This window comes from Mastigoproctus giganteus, chromosome 4, assembly GCF_048544385.1.
Source record: "Mastigoproctus giganteus isolate SK-2022 chromosome 4, ASM4854438v1, whole genome shotgun sequence".
In the NCBI taxonomy this organism is placed as follows: domain Eukaryota; kingdom Metazoa; phylum Arthropoda; class Arachnida; order Uropygi; family Thelyphonidae; genus Mastigoproctus; species Mastigoproctus giganteus.
Genome location: NC_143578.1, coordinates 206,982,209 through 207,005,533, shown reverse-complemented (window position 1 = coordinate 207,005,533; position 23,325 = coordinate 206,982,209). Strand labels below are relative to the sequence as shown.

The window sequence follows — 23,325 nt, the reverse complement described above, 5'->3', positions numbered from 1 at the left end:
ATCCGCATTTCCAAATCGGACTGGGGACTAAATAAGAAGACTCTTACTATATTATACTGCAGTATTCATACCAATAACAACATATGCTTCGGGAGTCTGGTTTCATAGAGCGCCGTTAATGTTAAACTCCGTTCCAAGCTCATCTCCATTCAACGGATTATGCTGCTTGCCATGCTCTGGGCTTGCAGGTCCTTGCTGGAGCCTTACCACTAGACCTGCATATCATCTTCAAAGGACTAGGCTATCGTCTAAAGCACAGAATTCCTGGAGAGATTCTCGGCATCTCATGCAACCTAACTGCTAACATCAAAGACGAGAAACGGAGAATCTGGAATGAACTTATCAGTGTGTGGCAATCACGATGGGATTCCAGTACTACTGTCAAGTCACCCGCTCTTTTGTTCCTGCAGTTACCTTCCCTCGCAACAAGAACGTCAGCCAATGATTTTCTCCCAGCTTAACAGCATCATATATACTTACTGGGCACGGCTCCAACAACTCCAAACTATTTCAATTTGGCTTGACTGACACAAATCTCTGTGTTTTCACCACAATTGTGTGGTGCTGAGGAAACCTGGACGCACATTCTGTATCGCTGCAACCTGTACTACGACGATAGATCTTCACTACAAGCTGCTGTCAGCAACTTCTCTGAAGGAAATGAAGTGGCACTGACTGAAAATTCTCAATCGTTCTCAGCTCTATAACAATTCTGCGCTGCTGTTTTCACCAAAAGAAAGCAACTCTTCTCAAGTCTATCAACAACAAGGAACCAACTCAACACCTACAATGTCTATCGATATCTCTTAAAACTGATATCACCTGCCATCTATTTTTTTTTTTATTTTTTATTTTTAGCTGGTACCCCAGTTTGGGCAGCTGTGGATACACGATTAGCTAGCACCCACCACTGGTATAGCACTACCTCCAGTGGTTTTCATTCTTCCTAGGACAGAAAAAAACTGGTCTTGTGGTTCCTGTGCCACAATTTATACTTCTGATTAGTTACGTGATGTGATTTGCTGTGTGGACACGTTACATGTTCAATTCACTTATGACAGTGTAATTAACATGATTCTATGTATATTATTGTATATAATATGTATGTATCTACATAGCAGATTTGCCAGTTTCTGGCTAGGGGCCGCTTGTTGTTTTTGTTAATAAAGAATATAGCAAATATGATCGTCTTTTCAGTAAATTTTGTGTTGATAATGAAGAAGAGTATATGAGACTTCTTTTACATACAGAAGTCAGGTGGCTTTCTAAAGGAAATTGTCTAACAAGATTTGTAAAATTTTTGATACGATAAGTAGTTTTTTAGAAAGCGAAGGTTTGTTATTTGTTTGTTATTTGGTTTTTAGGAGCATTAGCAACTAAGGCCATATTGCTCCGGGATATGCGGTGGTCATTCCTGACCATTCAGCATCCTCCGTATTTGGTGGTGACGGGCTCGAACTCCGGTCTAATCAAGAAGTGTGTGCTACGCACTGCTGCTCCTTCCCACCTGGCTACGGAGGCGCCAAAGAAAGCGAAGGAGACACAGATTTAGCAAAGGAGATCAGCAAACACAAAAACAACATATACTGTATGTCTTGGATTTTTCGAAAACTTAATGAAGTACCACTTCAACTTCGAGGGAAATTAATTTTGGTGATAGCCTGTAAATGCATATTAAAAGCCATCACTGAAAAACTGGAAATATTTGAAAGCAATTTAATGAGAAAATAATTTCATTGTATGCAAGGGTTAGCTTAAATCAACGAATCTCTCACCGAGAATGATCTTAATAATTATTCAGATCATTTGCGCTTTAAAAGACGAAATGAAAAATGGATTTTCAGATTTATTTTCTTTTGAAGTGAGTTCATGGATGTTATATCCAATTGGATACGATTCCGGGTGTGCTAGTGAAGAAATTCAAAAAGTCATTGAATTAAAATGTAACGAAGAATGCAAATATAAATTTGAAAAAGTTGGAATGGCTGAGTTGTGGGGATCAAAACAACTAAACTGCTTTATCCAACAATGTTATCTGAAATGGCCAAAGTATTTCTATTCTTTCCAACGTCTTATATGGTTGAAAGTGGTTTTAGTTCAGTAAATAAAATATTAACAAAGGAAAGAAACAGAATTGATATATGTTCAAGAGGAGAAATTAATGTAGAATTAAACTTACTAATATCATACCGAACATTGAACTTTTAGCTAAGAAGCATCAGGCTCAGGGATCTCCATTGAATAAAAAGTGTAAGTATAAAGCATTTTCCTGTTTAAAGATTTCAGGGGGGGGGGGGCATTAGGAAAAAAAATTGTCTATAAAAGCCCTTTAGGGAGCGATAATTAAAAAAAAAATGTTGAGAAACACTGTTCTTTCTGAGAATTTCGGTTTGCCAACTGAAATTCCCAGAAAAATATTGTGTACAGTCACTGTATTCGGTATATTTAGGTTGCACATATTTTACTTCATGACTTTTTCGTAGAAACTGAATGCGTTTAGCAAATTATAATTCACTGATTTTCATGTTATAGCCGGCAACAACTGCTGTTTATCGTCATTAAAAAATTAGCGGGAATATCGGTCACGCCATCGATCCATTTAGAGAACGGAGGGATCCGGTTGGAAGGGGGATAACTGGTGTAATTATCCTTATTCCAAAAGCACGTTATACTTCGTTATCTGTAATGAAGCAGAAGCATAATCATCGACTAAAAAAAAAAAAAAACATCATATAGGCTGAATTCACCTCGAAAAAGATTTCGCAAGCAACGAGGCACTGGATCAGCTTCGGTTCATCGGTCGTCAGTAATAGGTAAGCTTTGAGAAAATGGATGAAATTTCGTAGAGAGCACTTTCACCAACATTCAAAACGGCACATGAATTTTGAATCATTTGGACCAAATAGAGTTACCACTTTACTCGAAGACACTTCATTAGCATTAGTAGAGGCATATGATGCAAGAAAGCAAGCTTATTCAGCATCAGCCAAAAAAAAAAAAAAAAAAACACCACTCCCATTTCACCCCTCCGTTCGCTCGAAATACCTGTCCAGTTGAGCCTTAAATTTGTTTAGGCTATCAACTTCAACAACAAGTGATGGAAGTCGGTTCCACCAACCAACCACCCGCTGGCCAAAGGCAAATTTCCGCACATCTATCCGACATCCGTCCTTCCTCAATTTGAATTTATGCCCTCTGAGCTAATTATTCTGAGCAAGATGAAGAATCCCATTGACATTGAGCATGCTCAAACCATTCAAAGCCTTATACACCTCTATCAGATCACCTCGCCGGTGCCTAGTCTCCAGACTGTAATTTGCAAAACTTAAGCCTTTCTTCGTAAGAGCAATCCTTTGTTCCATTCACTAATCTTTTTGTCCTTCTCTGTACCCGTTCCAGCAGCTCTACATCCTTCTTGATATTCCACAATGTTAAACAGTACTCAGGGGCGAATTAGGACACCGGGAAATTTCCTGGCGATCCGTCCTCCCTGCCGTGAACTTCAAGTAGCAAGACCCAATGAACATAAGAGTTGAGTAGGTATAACTCGTATGACTGCACATGTAAACTTCGTATCTTAAATTATTCTTAAATTTATGAAAAAATGCTGTTAAAAAAGATAAAGTTATTAACGGTTGTTAGCGTTTTGCAATTTTTTGGCGGATCCAGTGCTTTCTTTAAGCTCACGGGTTCGCACGGTTTACTGCATCTTGTGTCTTTTACAGACACAAGATGCAGTAAACAGACAAGGCCAGTTTACATGTTGTGGGCGCTGAAAACCTGAAGCTCAAGTATCACCTTATAAAGAACTCTATAAAGAAATTAAAAAGAATGATAAGCGGCTTTCAATCATATAATTATTGAAGTTGATTTCTACCTCCAATGCAACCACCTTCTCTTTTATCCAACTTTTCCGTCAACAAATCAGTAAGGCGTGTCATGCTTCGTATATGGTCTTATTTGAATTACTAGTAAGTCAAACACTTACATATTTTTTGCCTGTTTTTATTATTTAAAAATTGCATTTTTCTTCCCCCTCCTCGAATTAGTCCAGAATATCCCGCTACTTGCAATATTTTAAGTATTTATAGTTTGCAAGGGAGATAGGCTTCCTTGTAACTATCTATTCGCCCCTGCTCACACTAGTGTGAAATTCTGAAAAAAGAATTTATACGAAGATCGGTATAATTTACACATTTTCATAATATCAGTGTGCCAACCACGTAACGCTGTTTTCATCTAGGTATCGTACTGTGAACATGTAAATATTGCCAACAACGCTGGGCTCGCGCATCAAACATTTGAAGGCCCTACCACGCAGTACGCCTGTTTAACACCTTATTTTAAAGGCTTTTTCTCTTTGTGTGTGTGTGTGCTGCCCATATAAAACTTTTTTTTTTTTTTTCATTTTATTTAGATTAGAAAAACACAGGTTTGCAAAATGCACCTACTTACAACTACACAATTCCTAAATAAACTTGTTTTTAGGCGTTCTTTCCACCTGGAAAAAGGCGGAAAGAATTCATCGTTAGAACATCATACACCTGTTCAGCATACGCAAGTGCATTACATTTTACTCGGCCTTTACTAGGTTGTTTTTAAAAATATATTCATTTTCTGCTTATACTCCGGTCGCCACATAGGGTCAGAGACGTTCACAAGACAGAGAGAATGCAAGAATATCACTGTATTTATGAACCACGTGGGTTTGAACCGTTGTCAACTCAAACGCGTTTACGAATGTATCTCCGCGTTTGGCCACTCGACTAATGCGGCTTAAAGGATAGGTAGAATATAGCGTTTAACTACTTTTAAGCAGTGGTGATGAAACAGTTGGGCGAATGGCTTATCGAACTTGTTAAACAAAATTCAGATCCACTTGTGATCTAAATTACCTATAGTCATATAATCATGCTAGTTTATGAATTTAGTTTTTAATAAGAGCCTGCTGACGATTTATTTAAGTACTAATTTTTGCAAAAAAAATAAAGGATGGGCTCTTTAACCCGAATCGGGTTAACTGCGAATAATTACGTTAATTCCTTAAGCTGAATAATTGAAAATCACTCGTATAAGGCAAAGTTTCGATTTGTTACACAGGGGTAACTGATCAATTTGTTCTGGGATGCCACAGTTATTTATGGTAACGAAATTAGTTATAATGTATTTATTAAATAATTAAATCGCAATAAATTACTATAAATAAATGAATTGCAATTAATTATCGCATTCGGTATTACCTTGTCAGAAGATTAATTAAAAATTATGTTCCCCGCGAGATTTGTGAACAGGGCCACTATGGTGACAGAATGTAGTTTTACCAATGGTAAAGAGCTGTTACCTCAAGACAAGTCATTCCGAGAAATTTTCGTGGCGAAAAATAAAACTTATATGGAAGCACGGGTTTTATTTATTGATTACAAAACAGAATGAATTTTAATCTTAATTTTATTCATAAAATATTATAAACGCACTAAGAATGATCTCTAAACACGGTGTACGCTCCAAAATGAAACTCATTATTCAATAATTAAATGAAAATAAATCGCTATCACTGGAACGTACAGCCGAAACTTCGAAAAGTATATTTGCCAAGACCTACTGTTACCTGTAAACACACAAAACGGATAAAAATAACTCATAATTAATTAATTAACAGAAATTAATAGAGAATTGGAAAATTAGGGAGAACCTACCGTTACCTTCCCGCAGAATGCGGATACTGCTGCCAGGAGAACTAGCAGGAAACTATGGAGCTTTCAAGCAGGAAAACTATGGAGGGACATCATACAGGTGAACGCGGACACCTCATAAAAGGAATGAAATAAACTAGAAAAAAAGATAAGGAAACCAACAAGTGCATTTCATCAGGGATGCCTCACATCTACAGAACCCAAAATGTCGATTTCCACAGTGAACTGCTGGGAAGCAGGCAAGCGTTCACTGGTGCCCCTAATACAACACATGACAGAGTAAACTAAGAAAAGTATGAACTTAAATACGGCGAGTCCTCCGCACACTAACACAAGAAAATGAAGCTACGAAATGTAAATTTTGAGTAAGTAAATTTTCTGTGTGGGTGGGTGGGTGAGAGAATGTAAATGTTAATTACTATGTAATAACACCACTTATGACTCCTTTCCTTCTTATCTTTAATAAAATGAAATTCATTATTGCATATATCGGAGGATGAACTAAAACACGACACCAAGTCTTAGTTGAACCTATTATATCAGCATTACAACCTATTATAGACATAACCAGTAGCTCAAAAACATACTTTTTTTTTTCTTGACAAAACGCATTTTACTACATAAACAGTTTAAGCCTTGTACTTCCTCATTATTAATTTTCCTTATAAATTCCATGTTGTGCCGTCGCTTGTCTGTCATACATGATTTTTTTTTTTTTTTTTTTTTACATCCTTTCGTAATTCACCAATGACTGATCATCCGTGGATCCTTGGGGCAAGGCTGCAGTTCACTCCTGGATTCTGAAAGCCTGCCTCAAATATTCGAAAAATATAATGATGCTTGTTTCCATGAACAATAAAAGTAGTAGCCAATCAATCCTAACTAAAATTTTATGACACGGACGAAGAATGACAGCTCTTCAACCAATCAGACTATGACGTTAATCTTTAAAAATGTTATGCATTAATGATCGACTTTTGATAGTAATTCACAATCAACACCGTACGTGATTATAGGAGTCTACTGCGCCCATACTACTTGCGCTTCTTCCTATGGGTGCTGGTAATATTACATTTAGTTTATTACGTGTATGGTTGGGCCCGTCTCCTCATGGCGTGGACGGGTACTGGGAAGCAGCCTTCCTGGTAGCTAAGAGGCCAGAAACAACTAAATAACACACGCGCTCGCAAATATAGCACTACACTATTTCTAGCCATTGTACAGATTTTTGTATATCATCACAGAAAACTATGGTGGAGATAAATTAACGCCTAGGGACCGCCGTACATAAGACACAACACACACAAAATAAATCGTACTTTGTTTTGCTTCCTGGGTACAGGAACTGATACAGTTTATGCACTTTTAACATACTCTACGTGTATAATACATTTGTACAGTACACTGTATTTCATTTTTCCTGGAAATTTATAAATATTATTTACAAATGTTTATTATAAAAATTAATTTTTAATAAATTTTTTAATATAAATGCATAGTGCATCATTATTGGAGCCTCCAACCAAGAGAGAAATTTTTGAAAAATAAGCAATTAATACATATGAAGCTAGAAACACGTATAAACACGGGGCCAGATCACTGTGAGATTTCGGAACAAGCTCTATTTTGGCAGTTGTATCTCTTTTCCATCATCACATAGCATAATACTGCACTGCGCTTTGTTTTTACTCTGCTACATTCATTGTACAAAAATAAAGTGCAATTAAATAAAAAGTACGCTAGGGTTACTGTAAAAAAAAAAAAAAAAAAAGAATCAAATTTCGGCACTCACCTCACATCATGTGCGCGAGAAAATCGCTCCCGATTTAGGACCCACTTCTGAGGTACGCATGGTTTTCGCAAAATCAGGAGAGCACACCCATTATTAACTAATATTGCTAATATTAACATTGTTCACAAATATTGTTATAAAACTAAATTACAATTTGTAACAATATTGTTACAAATATTGTTATAAAACTAAATTACAATTTGTAACAATATTGTTACAAATATTGTTTACGGCCTTAATACCGTGTTAGAACAAATTTTATTTTATTTCCTAAGAAATATATACATACATCCCTGTGAAACCCATAAATCCTCGGATTTACCAAATCACTTTGGTAAAAGCCCAAAATTTGGACTTTTATCAAAGAAAATCGGTAAAAGTCTGAATCTTTTCATAATTGGAAAGATTCGAACTGAAGAACTGTGTAAGCCCGAAATATCAAAACATTTCACTTTATTTCGGCATTTTATTGCTCTAATACAGTATATCCCAATATTAACAAATCGCATTGGTAAAAGACCATTTGATAATGGCACTTATGAATTCTTTTCCATTACAGAAATATTGTATATCGTAAATATGTTTAAAAATTCGATAAAGTAAATGACACAAGAAATCATCATTGATTTCTTGTGTCATTTACCTTAACGCACTATCCGATTACTACTTTTCCTATTTTGAAACGATAAGAAGAGTATTTAAACACTGGTATTTCCTACGCCTGAAAGTTGGTAACAGCGGGAAAAGGCAAGCAATGTTAATTTTCTGGTTCTTTTTTTTTTTTTTTTTTTCTGATTTTTAAACAAGGACATAAGGAGATATATCCCCTATGCCATATTTCGTGTTTAAAAGTCGGAAAGGCAAATCCATTAATTTGGAACATTTTTTGATATTTCGGGTTTTGGAACGAATTGGTAAATCCTAGAAATTGCCAGATTTCGAGCTTTCACAGTAACGAACACAAAATATACGTGGTATGATTCTCAACTACTTGTTTTGTTCAGCCTTGAGTTAGTTTGTAAGTTACTGTATCACGAAATATTTGTTTTGTACATATTTCTTAGTAAATGAAACGTAAATTTATTCTACCTTAGGAAGAAAATCTCATTTTCTTGACTTAAAAAAAAAGTGTGTGTATAATCCAGCAGGACCACCTAGGTCAGAAGAGTTTACAACTAATAATTCTGACATTAAATACAATATTTAGCAATAACGTGGACTACAAGTTCAACTGTAATGCGTGTGTTACGGCACTTTGGCAAAAAACCACTCGGCTAAGCCTGTAGATATTATACCTGCACAATACGCCATTCAGGGTTCGTATTAAACAATTATTTGACGCTTTCCTCCCTCTCCATCACGCAGATTTACAAATCGGTCTCAGTAAGGCAAATCTGGATCCAAATATACACCAGTTTTAGCAGTAGGGACTTCAAGTAGAGACTTCAAACTGGACGCAAGCTACTCTCAAAGATTATAATGCTTTCTATTCAAAGAAAACAAACACAAAAAAAGATTGAGCCTTTATATACTTACCCACTCTTCTCAGTACTCTACACGAAAATTTATATCCATTTCTTTGGATCCTTCTTCCGCGTCTAAAACAATATCGAAAAATTGTGATGGCACGTTCACTTCTGAACTCCGATTCCAAAACATGTGAAAAGTTTGAGTCACTTGGTTAACCGTTTTGCTCAGCAATAATCCAATCTGTTTTAAAAAAAATTAAATAAACACAGTCAGTAGTAATATTGCATTTTGAAAAATATAAACAGTACAACAGATAAAGTACTGTCCCTTCCTAAACAGTTATAAGGAACAGAACGTCACGGTTATCAAAACCTCTGGAAAATAACGTTGATCTTCCCAGAATATAGTGGGTACGTACTTTTCCAACAAAGCGGAAGTTTTGTCTCTCGCTTTGCTTACCCAACGAGTTCATGAAATACTACATTTTTGTAATCACTTTGAAATACTTTGAAATTAAAATGAGTACTAGAATATTAATATTCATTTTAACTAACTATTTTAAACTTAATTATTATTTTAAAATTACTATTAAAATAATAACACATGCTGCTGAGACAAGAGATACAACAGAAAAAATAAAACAAAAAATGAAAACATTAAAATAAAATAAATATTTATATTATGAGATAAAATTAAAAGTTAGGAAATCATAAAATAACAGAAATTACCTTGAAATGTAAAATACGACCTATTATGAGTGGATACATAACAGTAAACAAGAATGAGAAAAACATATAGATGGGATGGAGAGTGGACAAAATTATTAAAAGAGTGGAGACCTGTAGGCAAAAGAAAAAAGAGGACCAAGAAGATGGAAAGAAAGATGATTGGATACATTGTCGGGTTTATGAGTTACTGCTTTGGGAAAAGAAGAATATTAACATTAAAATGGATAATTAAAATAAAAATTAAATACTCGAACTAACCGCATCGGACTAATTAAACAAGTCGAGTACCATATGAATCTAGATAACAGAAGGCAGAATAACAATATCAAATGGCTGGAGAATATTCCTTAGAGTGAAAGCAAAAACGACTGACAGTACGTTTTTATTATCATTTTATCTAGTACAGTACTCTGAAGTATCGTATTCAACAAAAGATATCGCTAACTAATCTATAAACAACAATAAATCATCAACGAGTTAGACGATATATATTTTTTTAAAAATACTTAATTGATAAACACAAAAAAGCATGAGAGCTAACACAACCTTTTTTTTTTAAATGGACTGAGGAATACTCCGCAATTACTAGCTTAGATGAACAAAATTAACAAGAAAAGTAATTCTGGTAAATATTTTCACTGCATCAGTACAATTCAAAGAAGCAGTTTTCTTACAGAGAACGAACCAAACGTTAGTTCGTCTGTTGAACTCACGTTTCTACACTGAAAGGAGAGAATTCATAGGATACCTGCTTCCTGGGCAACGCGACGCTATCCCCCCTCTCGCTAGTGGACGAACCCACCTCTTGGCAGGTATATAGATACACTGCATCCACGTAGACAGTAACTCGATGTCAGTATGAGTAAACGTCGTGAGTTAACCGACTTTGAAAGAGGGGGTGATAGGGGGTGCCCGACGTATGGGCCACTATCGCGGAGGTGGTACTGAAATTGCACTATCCCCGTTCGACAGTATCAAAACGGGAATAAGCAATTTCCGGAATAACATCTCATCGTGGACAGAGCTGTGGGCCGAGAAAGGTGGTGGATGAACGTGGCCGTGGACGTCTCTCTCACATTATTTCAGCCAACCGGAGAGCGACAGTAGTACAAATCACCGCCGACTTCAACGACGGAAGTGCCAGAAACGTCTCCATCAAGCGATCATTAGCCGCAATAGGTTATGGGAGCAGCCGACCCACCAGAGTCCCATTGCTAACACCACGACACAGGACTCTACGCCTCAACTGGCGAAAGAACATCGCCACTGGAACTTGGATGATTGGATTCGGGTCTCCTGGTCCGATGAGCCCCGTTTCCAGTTATTTCGAGCGGACGGGAGGGTGAGTATCTTGCAGAAACCGCACGAAGCTATGCACCCGTCATGTCAAGAAGGAACTGTTCAGGCAGGTAGACAGTGGGTAATGGTCTGGGGAGTGTTCAACTGGCGTACGTTGGGATCTCTGGTACGTCTAGACGCATCTATGAACGGTCCAGATTACGCGTCCATCCTTGCAGACCATCTGCATTCCTTCATGTTTATCGTGCACGCACAGGGCAATGGACTCTTCCAGCGCTCCCCACAGGGCAATGGTGACTAGAACATGGTTCAAAAAGCATTCCGCAGGTTTTAGCACCATGGAATGGCCTCCCCGTTCATCGGACATGAACCCTGTGGAGCATCTTTGGGATGCTGTGGAAAGGTCCGTTTGAGCTTTGGATCCTCCACCCAGGAATGCGACGGAATTATGGACAGCGGTGCAGCAAGCATGAATGGAAATACCTGTGGAACGTTTTCGTGAACTAGTGGCCTCAAATGTTACTCGCCTCGCCGTGTTACTCCCCTTTTCCGGGCGAAAGGTGCGCCTCCCGGTTACTAGGTATCCCATAATTTCTGTCCACTCAGTGTAAGTAGTCATTATCATCATAATTTCCGTTACCCCAACAAAACCTTTTTTGGTAAAGCTTCCAGACGGTTTTTGGCATCTTGTCCAGATGTCTTGAAAGGCCTTCTGGGATAATCGAATATCCCAGTTTCAAGCATACAAAATCACTTGAAAACATGCGGCAGGTTTTAAGATGTCAAGCGATAATTGTTGTGAATGTTGGATTACACAAAGCAAGACAAAAAGAGTAATGAAGATTGCTATATCAATAAACAGCACGAGTAAATACGTTTCTTTTTTTTTTTTTAGTAATTTGTTTAAAAAGTCGCACTTTATTTACTTTTTGAGAGAAACATTTTATTCATTTTATTTTGATAAAAATCAATACTGTATATACAAATTTTATATGAATATGTATATTACGCGTCCACATTTTAATATTGAATTAATTTTTCTCTCCAGGTTTGTCTGTCAAAAAATGTGGCATGGTTATTAAAAGTGGAACCTTTTACTAAGACAGAGATGAGAACTTATACGATTTCTGAATGCAGAAAATTCACTGCAATTGAGCCTAAGTTGGTCAGTGTTTATGGTGAGAAATGTTTGTCACAAAGGATGTCTATAAAATTTGTTCAGAAGTTTAAAAATAGAAACCAAATCATGCCATCTGTAGGATGGGTGATGCTGAACGTATTTTTGGACAAAAATTGGGTTATTTGGATAGTTAACATGAAGAAGGAGAATTATATCAACATCTTCGTACTGTGATATACTTATGAGCAATATGAAGCCTGCACTCTGGGCCAAAGATTGAGGATTTATCTCCCAAGGGATTTTTTCAACAGCAACCACCTCTCCTGACGGGGGGGGGGGACTGTTGACTGACACTATTCAAGATATGCGCGTTTTGAAGACGGGGGGGGGGGGCTGTTGACTGACACTATTCAAGATATGCGCGTTTGAAGTATTATCACACTCCTTTTTTCAACCAGTCAAAGGTGCGCTAGGGACGAAGGGCTTCCATACGTAGACGAGGACCAAACCAGTAACGCAAGAGTGACTCGGAAAAAAACAACCACCAAAAAAAAAATATATATTCTTGATGCATCCGAGCATGAGTTGCGTAGTGGAAGAAGTGTACTCAAAAGGAGAAGGAGACCATGCTTGGATAAAGAATTGAACTCTTGCTGTTTTCATTTGAACTACAGTATTCTCGTAAATCCACAACCAAGCCCTATCCCCCGGATAAACTGCAGAAATTTATTTCTAGTAAAAAATAAAATGCAGAACAAAGTACAGTACGTAAAATAAATTAACTTTTATTTTTATACTCTGGATAACCACATAGGGTCAGAGGTGTTTGCAATATACAGTACAAATTTGCAGGGCTAGTTTTGTGAGAAAATGCAGAGAAACTGCTTTCTTAAAAAGGGTGAAAACCGGAACAGTGTCAGAAACCTCGTTTAGACAGACATCAGGCGCCGGTTGATATTTTATGGTTCAAATAAAATATTGCTGACTGCGTTCCTGAAGCTATTTTTCACAAAAATCGCACTGTCCATTTATATTGTACAGTATAACTATATGAGATGTGACAAAAAAGCAACCAGATTAATTCTGGTAGTGAAAAAAAAAAAAAAAAAAGGAGATATACTATATATGCATATACAGTATATCATTAACCTTTCAGGGGTGTGGTCAGCTTCTGAATACTCTCCTTCTGATTTTATAGAAACATTCCAACTTCTTCTGCCAGTCTTGGAAACACTGCTGAAATCATTTTCTGGAAGGCTTTTCAGTAGTGCAACTACATCCACAGAACTTCTTTAATTGATTCAAAATAAGATCCTTTCAGCGCACACCGCAAAATCAGAAAATTACAGTGGAGGATGTTCCGATACAGTACTTTTTTTTCCAGACAAAAATGATCTTATCGAAAGAGTGTAGCGTAAACTGTACTTATCCTGCCAAACAGGATCTCTGACGAGGTAACCAAAAGATGTGCTGCCATAAGCTTCAAGTCAGAATGCTTGATTGACTTTGTTGTTGTGTAGGAACACTTTCATAAACAGCAATAAATTCTTTTTATATCGAAAAAGGAGATGGCATGATTTCAGAGTATTGCGACGGCACTACTAAAAACTCCCACAAAATGATTTTCATAGACGATTCAAGATATTCGAAACATCATTTATTAGTCAGGAGAGTACTGGACATTGTGAGCACAGGAACAGAAGATTAATACTAATTATTTTTTTTATTATTTATTAAGGAATTAATCTGTTTACGTAAATTTCTGGTTCTTCCCGGGCTTGCACCTGACCTCGTTACTCACAGGACATGGACCCTTCAACCAAAAACTGTTCGGCTTCGGCCTTACCGATGACCCAAATTGCACGTGCGGGGAGGTCGAAAACTGGTACCACCTGCTTTACGACTGACCACAATACGAAGATCTCAGATGCACACTCATCACGAAAATCCATTACCTCCCCAAAGGACTTGAACATCACTTCACTGACACGGAAGAGGAGCACCGAGCGCTTTCCCAGTACGCACAGGACCTCTTCACAAGAAGAAAGGTGTTAATTGCCATACACCGAAACTGATAGTACAGTATCATAAACAAATCGCATAAGACAGAGAAACCGCAGAAACAACTCCTGGAAAAGAAAACTCGACGAACAAGAAAGGAAAGGGAAGGAAAAAGAAGAAAAGAAAGGGGAGGAAAAAAGGGATAAAGAAAAGAAGGGGAAAAAAGGACGATGCTTGCCCAATGAACGTCCAATGAGCACCCTAGCCCCTTCACCTTTAAACCCTACTTCCAGGGGGGACGATTCTCTCGTCCCCACCCTCATTTCTACTCTGGTAGGGCATGGGCATGCCCCACTGAAACTTGGGGCTGTGTTCCCTATTGGCCCCATACTTCTTTCTTTATCCCCCCAGTCTTCAGCCTCCCCCTCTCTATCTTCACGCTAGCGAAGCCCCCACACACCTAAATTTAAACACATCTAAAATATCTTCGCCCACATCCCGGCCTATCAACTCAAGCGACATCAAGCCCCATGATTGACGCTGGTATGTTTATGCACGATGTGTATATATGTGTACGTGTGTGTATACATGTATATATATATATATAATACAATATAAAAAAATATATATATGTATTTTTTTTTTTTTTTTTTTTTTATAGGCCTTAGCCACTGAAATCTCAGGAAATTGGTTGGCAGGACCCGCCAGAGTGAAACTAAAACTAATGGGTTCCTGGTCTGCCTCCACGGGGCGAAGGTGGGGCAACGTTGGGCCTCAGCATGGGTCCAGCGGCTAAACGACCAGAAGAACAACGGTACACGAAACTACACATACAATATCCATACACTTTAAATCTCTGGCATTTCCAGCGAACTGGTACACCCATAATGAAAACTACTCGGAGATGGGGGAAACCCCTGGTGCCGTCTGATACACCTTACCTAAATATCATTCCTGACCAGGTACACCATTTCATGGCAACGGTGTTACTCTCTGGCGGTGCCCTTTTTCAGCAGGATAATGCGCCATGCCACACCGCCCGGATTGTTCGAGACTGGTTCGCGGAACATGAGGAAGACTTCCAGGTATTGCCCTACCTTCAAATTCCCCAGACATCAATCCCATCGAGCATCTGTGGTTTGTGTTGGAACAGCAACTCCGATCTGCGGCGTCTGAACCAAGGATCTTACAGGAGTTTTCTCCTGCTGAACACAAGAATCTGCTGGTTACGTGCTGGTACCAGATACCACAAGACACATTTAGAAATCTTGTAGCGTCCATGCCTCGCCGGGTACGAGCTGTTTTGGCTGCACGTGGAGGACCAACATCATATTAGGTGTGATCATAATATTTTGGCTCATCGGTGCATCTTTATTGTGCTATAATTAAATTAGGAATTAGTTTTGGAACTGGTTGAGTTATTTAGGCCACGATGCGCATCATTAATAGTGAGTCTTAAATTCTGTAAATTTTGAAAGGTCGTTTGTCAGTTTTGTAGGACAAAATTCTCAAAAAAATTCATTCCAAGAAAAAGTCAAATCACCAGATAGTGAATATTTATTCACTGTCTACTGACATTTTTTTTTTTTTAATGAAAGATTCCTGTTGAAATAAATGCAAAGGTCACTGATGCTAACACATTCTTCGGATAAAAAGAAAATTAAATTCCCTTACAACCAAAACTAAGCTTTTCCATTAAATCACAGCTATTCGGGAAAATCAGAAAACACAAATGCATTAAATATGCTAATACATTGATACCTAAACAATCACTGAGATTATAAAAAAATTCTCTCTTTTGGCATTTATAAGACAGCTAATGATCTCAGTAGGTCAAGAGTAACACTGGGAACAAAACAGAACTTTGAGAAGAGCCATCCAATCCAACTAGTGATCAATAACTTGGTTGGATGTTTGCCAGAGAATTCTGAACAGGACAAGCAGGCGTCGTGGTATCTACTCATTTCCTAGAAACCATCTCAGTTATAGGAGCTTAATGTTAAAACAGCTGACGAAGAGGATTGAAGGTCTTCCCGTAGTACTTGGAAGAGTATATTAATTAGAACATATACAGCTGTGCAAGTGTTCAGAAAAAACTCCTTCCGTATAAATAACAACACAGGATATTTTGTTATACTATACCTACCTTTATCGCGCTATTTTTGAGTTTTACAATCATTTTCAAATACGACTTCTTTGTAATATTTTAATTGAATATCTACAGATTCAACTAAAATTACTGCTGTGGTTTTATAATTTCAAATCATAAAATGGCTTGATCATTTCTGTAAATGTGAAGGTTGTCTCCCGTAATCCGTTTATAATCAAAAACCACCAAAATTTTATTTAAAAACGGTAAACTGAATTAAAATAAAATAAGTAACAGTTTTCTCCTTTAAAGTTTATTTTCTCCAAAGAGTCAGTAACTGAAAAAAAAAAAGAAAACATGCACTTAGTGAGTGATGTGATAGCACATATTCCGAGAGACTGAGAATATCCTTGTGAATATTCTCCAGAATTTACTAAAGCAGAGCGCAAGTTTCGGATGCACTGTGTGTCTGCCTAAGCGAAAATTTTATTACTTGGTGGAGGCACGATCCGTAACTACGTAATCAAGTTCAAATACAGAGTTATACGTGCTGCATGTTGAAATTCAGGTGAGAACACAAAATGCAGCAGTCAACTCATGCACGGTACTAAGTACTATTGGTTCTAACACCTTTCGCATTTGGGGGTTTCATAAAAAAAGAATATATATATATATATATATTATTCTTGTAAACCCCTCTGACTTTATGTACCCGTCCTGGAGTAAAAATAAAAATATATACAGTATGTATATGGTAAAGGCAACTATTTTATTTACTTCTCAACTTCCAATGCGTAAAATATCCTTATTTCTCCAAAAGTTTGCAACAGCCGTCGCCAAAGTAAATTCGATGATGCAGCTTGAGGAAATACAAACTTAAAAAATAAAAAAAGGCAAGCAGCGATCTTTTGTGAATAAATTGTTTACAAGAGTTTTTTTAATATTATTTTTATTTATTCAATTTTTTGGGGGAAAAAATTAAAAGTTAAATTTTTGCTCAATTTTAATACACAGCTAAAATAGTTAGGATAAATTTATTTATAACGATAGTCAAAACGCTCCCACCCGATTACAGTAAAAATTATAAATGTTATTATTCTTAAAATCCTGTTCTAGCATAAAGATTATAATACGCAGAACGAGATTGAAAAGTACAGAAGATTGAGCAGAAAATGAAGAGACTAATAACTGACAGAAATCTTTATCCGGACAGCAAATCAAACTACTGTGTTACGCGTCACCGTTTACGTGTACCTGTGTGTTCAACAGCTTTTCATCATGAGCAAGCAAGAAAAAGTGTGCAGGCGAAAGCGTGGCCACGTAAAATCTCAAATAAAGTGACAGCAATATAAGCAATTAACTTCACCACAGAGTGAAGTACACAACAGTTAGTAGGCTGAACATGGCCGCACCCAACAACTACCCACGCAGCGAACAAAGTGCTCCTCGTATTTCCGATTAACAAACTTTTTTTTAATGCCCTGATTCCAGATGACTTTGTAACACTTCGAACATTCCACGATCATCGAATACAATCTGGTCAGACACTAAATCGTATTTCAAAACACGGGGGGGGGATTAATTCTAGAAGAAACATCAAACAGTACAGTGAGCTGGTATAACTTCGTTTGTTTCCTATGATAACAGCTTAAATTGTGATCTTTAAACTATTTAAACGTTTAAAATTATAATTTTAAAATATTATGTTATACGTCGAGGTTAGATTTAAAGAACTGTTGAAAATTACTACATTTTAACTTGAAGTGCATAAAAGAAAGAAAGAAAGTGGACGAGGAAGGCATTGGTAACTTCAATCTCAATCTAAATGGATGTAATCCCATGTAGGGTAGAGAATGAGAAGGCAAAAAGTGGAGGCTTCATCGTACCATCTACAGTGGAGAAAAATTCTATAGACGGCTGAAGGTCATTCTACAGCCGTCCACTTCTCTTATTCCGTATGCCTTCCACCCACATCGTGGTGTGGTATCGACTGCTTCAGAAAGCATTCAGTTTTTTAGATCAGCAGTTTGTTGATGAGAAGAGATAGAATTTATAGAATGAATGCTTCGCAGAATAAATAAATAAATAAATTTTCAGTTTATACTCCGGCACGACAACCAAGTCAGTAGAGTTTACAATGAATCGTCAATACAAATATTTATCGTATTTAGTAGTCACGGGCTTGAACCGCGGTCCACTCAAGGAACGCGTGCTATGCACTCTCGCTCCTGACCACTCGGCTACGTCAGTGAGTGACCTTGACTCGCCTATTATAATTCTCTTTACTATACCAGAGGGATACACCGTCACGGTTCCCCAATATGGTCACCATGGATTACCAAACTCCACAAATACATCTGCTCATACTCCTGTGACGGTCACGTAGGGATTATCAAGGAGTAGAGTATTCCTCTGATAGTTGGTGTAAGTAACGGATTAGGACACCAGCTTCTGTCCTAACAAATTTAAGTCAAATCAGTCTTACTTTATTAGCATCGCTTCTGTCAAATCATGATAGGGCTCGTCACAAGTCCCATCGCCTCCAATGATTATTTTTTATTTATTTTTACCATACCGAGGTGAACTACAATTATACAAGTAAAAATTACTCTTGAGTTAACTAGCTGCTTTCAATGACAATTTCATGTTTCATAAACATAAATATTGATATTGCAATTTCTTTTCTTTTTCTGAAGATGAGGTCAGTAGTTGTATTCTTGTAAGGATTTAAACAAAACATCCCAAAAAGAGAACAAACTAAAATTAAAGACTTAAAGAAACGCGTTTGAATGATCATGATTTTATCTTTGGGCCAATATGTATATAACATGGAAGAATTCTTTTTGAGTCTATAACCGAATATCGAAAATCCGTAAAAAGCATCTCTGCTTTTTCATTAATGTGCCAACACAAAAAAACACACCATAATAATCATCAAGTTCGTGAAGTAACGATTCTGCATCTCCACCATATCTGAACATAGAAATATTGCACTCCAATTAGATGTACAGTATTTCTTAACATCAGAGCCTATTTTCAGGATCTGAAAACAACGTAAGAAGTGCAGATAACAGGTGTCTAATTCTGAAAGTCAAGGAGCTAGTGTAGTAAAATGTTTATCAATAGTAGATACATGTCTGCTTATTCTTGTTTATTTTTTAGCATTAAAAATGGCTATGGCATTTTCAATAGCCATTTTTATTTAAATTAAAATAGTCATAGCTCCGTAACCATTCTGAATCGATCCTGAAAGTACGGCCCACATATTATAATACACCGTGTATATACAGGATGATTGGAAAGTGACTGCAAATTTTGAAACTTGTACTATTTGATTAGTAGGTAAGAGAGAGCTATCACTGAATGCGCATCCAACAGAGAATTTTATGCCATGAAGTATTTCCAGAAAACCCAGATGTTGGCGCGCAGAACACGGACAATATAAAACGCTGGACCAAAAAAAAAAAAAAAAAACCATTAAAATAATTTGAATTAACTTCGTTCGGCGACCACATTTGCCAAAGTCGACTTAACACTGTCCTTTTGTATCCTGCCCAAACTAAGAAAACTTTTATTTCAGCTTGATACATAGTTGCAACCTAGTTGGCACGATACATCGCCGAGTGTAATTCGTTTGGAGAGGTCTGTGTTCAATTCTCGTTTACGACTGGAAGAATTTCTAGTCTTCTTCATTCGAAGCTGTAGTTAGCCGATCTCAAGAAGAGAGTATATGTTTCCCCTCCCCCCCCCCAAGTGAATTATTCCGGGATTTTAAACCCACATAACATGCAAATCTACTAGTATACGCGCACTTCTACAGAAATAATATACTTACGGTTATGAGTACACGCTTGAAGACTGTTAATATTCATATTTATTTATACGTAACCTGTTGATTAAAAAAGCATAAACAGCTTCAGATTATGTTTTCTCCTAGTTCAAAATATCTACACTTTTTTTTTTTTTTTTTTAAATGGATAGCTGTTGACGAATGTACGCCAGGTTTAGCTAGCGAAAAATATTTCGCTATAAAGAGTACTAAAACCTATTTTGCTGCTCTCTGGTCGTTTTGGTGATACTTTCTTTCTTTATCCCCCCAGTCTTCAGCCTCCCCCTCTCTATCTTCACGCTAGCGAAGATAGAGAGGGGGAGGAATATCCAGCAATCTTAAACCCACGGAAGATTGCTGGATATTCATTCTTTCATCATATGTGCCGGCTAACATGCATGGCCATGCAATGGTATCTTAAGATTGGTGTATGCATGGCTAGTTTTTCGGCCCCAAACTTTTGCTATAACAATCAAAACAAGCATTTATGGTTGTACCCGTTCGGTTACTTCACATACAATGCATCCCTATTTTTATTACACGATCACGCTGCACAGAAAAAGCCTCTGTGAGAACTGTGCTTGAGATTTTCAGTTCCCTTTTTCAAGCTTCCCATGAAAAAGTAAGAAAATCCTTCTTCAAACTCTTGAAATTATTTCTAGCATAGAAGACTAAGGAGACAAATGCCATTAAGGAAATCACATAATTATTAGCCTATCTAAAAGATATGAAAACATAGAAATTTGTTCGGTTATAATGTATTTCGGTGGCCAACACAATTCCAATAAACTGAAACATTTCAAATGTTTCAGTTTATAAAAGTAGCGAAACCTAAAAAGACAATTACAGTACTGTTCTCTTTTTTAATATTTATGAGAAAAGAACACGAAAGCAGGTGTAGTTGCAAAGCGTAAGAATATAACATACAAATCAGATTACTTTAAATTATTGCCTATCTTGTGTGAAACACATGAAACCGTTAAATATGAAGGACTGCCAATAAGAATGACTACAGGTTTTCGAGACGAAAAGTTTCGCAACTTGCCAGGTGCAATGGATTACCTTCGGATTACAAAATCTAAGTTCACATGTGGCAACAGTTTGTCTTCAAGGTCAAATAAGATACGGCATAATTAAATATCATATAAATGGCTACTATTCGTGGTTTAGAAACAGTCGGGGAAGAAAAACGAGTTTTCTTCCCACCCAAGTGTATGTTCAAATATTTGTTCAAATGTTATGTATTTTGTTACCACGTGCTGCTCAAACATATAAACACACACACACTATTTTGTATTAGAAAAACCAGATTCAAAGTCCTACAATGGGCTGATTTGTTTCGGCATCAGTATTCTGCCAACTGCATACATTACAGCCGGTTTGCATTTACGTGGGAGCAAATCCAAGTTTCCATAACAAAGCCTCGATTTCGCCTAATACCGGCATTGTCGGAGCTCAAAATAAAGTACTCACAAAGGAATACATTTATTTGGATCTATGGATAAGTGTACCGGGGGTTAGGGAAGAATTCCCAAGTCCCAGTGATTGAGTTCCCTCTTCCCCGCCGAGATTTTTTCGGTATCATTCCGGTCTAGTCCAACCTTGGAGACCGCACTATACTTTACAAGGCTTTTTATTTTTAATAGGGAATTAGTCCTTCCTTCACAAACTGAATAATGCGAGTTCGACATCCAAGTTTTACCTTTAAGACTAAGTAATTGTAAATACAATATAATTATATAAGATGCTTTCCGGCGTTATAAAATTATAGTTGGACAGTGAAATTAAAACAAATTGTAAAAAAAAAAAAAAAAACTTCCAATTTATGTCCCTTATATATCTGCTGTACAATTCAGAGATTTTTTTAATATGGTTTAAAAACAATGAATCGACCAGATGGAATACCCAAGCAGAGGTGCAATAAACTTCAGATTCCTTTCAAAATTTAAGGATAGATGAAAATAGGAATTATTTTTAACCGACATTATTAATACCAAAACTTCAAGTTTTCTGGAAAAGGAAATTAAGTGCGTGTGTGCCCCCTATATGACTATACAACCACCTAACTTATTATTTTTTTTTTTTTTTTACATTGTCTAATAGATAACGTAAAAAAATGAAGCTGGGCGGTTGGAAGTTCCTAAGAGATGTAAACATTACAAATTTTTATTAATTAATTGTCGAAAACTGCGAATTACAATACACTCTAATATTAAACACAAATCAAATGTATTCGATGTCCTTGGAAGGATGAATGAATGCATAACTATGAGCTCAGCTATCAACTGGCTGATGAGTGTAGAGTGTGTTTAGTGTCAAACGGCACCAAGGGTTCCCCCATCTCCGCGTGCTATGCATTGTGGGTGTGAAACAGAACACTGTCAATGCCAGAGGTTTAAAAATGTATGGATTTTCTACATGTGTAGTGTCGTATACCGTTGTTCATCTGGTCGTTTAGCCGCTGGGCCCCAAATGAGACCCAACGTTGCCCCACTCCGCCCCGTGGAGACAGACCAGGTATACCAGTATCATAGTTATTTACTCTGGCAGGTCCTGCCACGGACCTGAGAAAAAACCGCTAAATATAGAGGTCAACCAAAACAAAAGGAGTACTAGTTGGGCGATTTGATGTTATTAAGTTTTTGGGTGTAGAGCTCAAGCAATTTCGAGTTGATACGGACGCTAGTTGTAAGTTAGAGAAAGGGAGAGAGACTGAAGACTGGAGGGAAAAGATAGCGATACGGGGTCCATAGAGAAGTCGACCCCAACTCAGTGGAGCAGGCCCATGCCCCACCAGAGTGAAAAGGAGAGGCGGCGAGGGGGAGGAGACCAGGGGTAACCTCTCCCTCCCGCCCGGGGAGTAGAGGCAAAGAACCACGCAAGGGAGCGTGGCTAGAGAGGCCTAATGGCAGCAGCTGGGCTGTGTTGGTGGTTGTGTCACGCCTGGGACGAACAAAGGAAGGAGTGTTTTTTTTTCCTCTCTCTCTCTCTCTCTCTCTCTCTCTCTCTCTCTCTCTCTCTCTCTCTCAGAAGACTGTCATATCCAGGAAGTTTCTTATTTTGATCTTCAGTGGGTGTGTTTGGGTGCCTAACCGTCTAGCAGTGAAGACAGACTGCACAAACTCAGTAAAGGCGGTGTAGCGCTGCTCGTCCATTATAATCAGGTGCTCACAATGCCAGGGATTACCTTGAATTTTAGTCACAAACCTTAGCCGGAACGCGTCATATTCATGGCGATCATACATTACGTGATCCCACGTTTCTTCAGCCCCGCAGTGACACAGTGGATCATCTTCTATGCCTA

General features: G+C 37.5%; 1 protein-coding gene across 3 annotated transcripts in view; it reads right to left on the bottom strand.

Moving 5' to 3' along the window:
* LOC150087350 (uncharacterized) overlaps positions 1–23,325 on the bottom strand; it is a 592,205-nt gene that overhangs the window by 528,646 nt on the left and 40,234 nt on the right. For all 3 annotated transcript variants that reach the window (XM_090372014.1, XM_090372013.1, XM_090372010.1), the window contains exon 2: positions 9,022–9,195. The gene's annotated coding sequence lies outside the window, so the exon portion shown is untranslated. The remainder of the gene's footprint in view (positions 1–9,021; positions 9,196–23,325) is intronic.